This window comes from Nicotiana tabacum, chromosome 1 (assembly GCF_000715075.1).
Source record: "Nicotiana tabacum cultivar K326 chromosome 1, ASM71507v2, whole genome shotgun sequence".
Classification (NCBI taxonomy): domain Eukaryota; kingdom Viridiplantae; phylum Streptophyta; class Magnoliopsida; order Solanales; family Solanaceae; genus Nicotiana; species Nicotiana tabacum.
The window spans coordinates 174,535,695-174,536,930 of NC_134080.1; positions in this window are offsets into that span (position 1 = coordinate 174,535,695).

Here is a 1,236-nt window from a genome sequence, read left to right on the forward strand (position 1 = left end):
TTTTATTTTCCGCTGTATATGATTTAACTGCACAGATTTATTTGGTAGTCTGGTCCTAGCCTTGTCACAACTTCGTCGAGGTTAGGCTAGGCACTTACCAGCACATGGGGTCGGTTGTGCTGATACTACACTCTGCACTGTGTGCAAATCTCGATGCTGCAGCTTTTGGACCACAGTGAGGTTGCTGCCTTTAGTCCATTCAGGTGATTCGAGGTAGTCTTGTAGGCGTCCGCAAGCCTTGGTGTCTCCTTCTATCTTTCCTTACTGTTCTTTCTATGTATTTCAAAAACAATTTGTATTCATCTTTCGAACCCACTATTTGTAGTATTCCTAGACAGTCTGTGAGATTGTGATACCAAATTCTGTGTAGTGTTGTATTTCGGATTCATGTAGCAATGTTTGGTTAAACTATTAATTTTTCGTCTTCCGCATTTCTGGTTATTTAATTTATTCTGCTGTGTGATCACCTATTATATTAAACTATTGAAAAGGCTTAATAAAAAGGATAATGAATTTATAACACTCGGCTTGCCTAGCTTTAACGAGTAGGCGCTATCACGACTCCCGAGGGTGGAAAATCTGGGTCGTGACAGTGTAGATACGAGGTCCGTGTCTTATGGGAAATTCTAGATGTTAGAAATTGGATTCTGCGGTTTACGGGCTAAGGTTGAAGTATTGATATTTAGTTATATTGTGCTGCTCGGGCCTATATGGAATAGGGTGACGTGGGATCACCCTCGGGTATGTGCATGGTAAGGTCACACGGCGATTTGATGGCTTTGGGAACAACCCTTGGCATGTTCGAGGACGAACGTATGTTTAAGTGGGGGAGAATGTAATGACCCGACAGGTCATTTTGAGCATTTGCACTTCGCTCGATTGTTTGAAGGCATGAGTAGCCCCATGTGATGTATTACGACTTGTGTGTATCGGCGTTTTTGGTTTTTGAAGTAATTCGGAATTTATTTGTTATAATAAATTTCATGATTGAATCTTTAAAGTTGGAAGGGTTGACCAAGTTTGACTTTTTACTATTTGACCTCGGATTGGAGATTCGATGATTCCATTAGGTACGGATGGTAATTTTGGACTCGATTTGCATATATTTCTAGAAGGTTTCGATGCTAATTTGCAAAAGTTGAAAATTTGAAGGTTTAGAATGTTCATAAGTTTGACCGGAAGTTGATTTTGATGGTATCGGGTTTGAATTGTGGTTCCTGGGATTGAAAGAGCTTT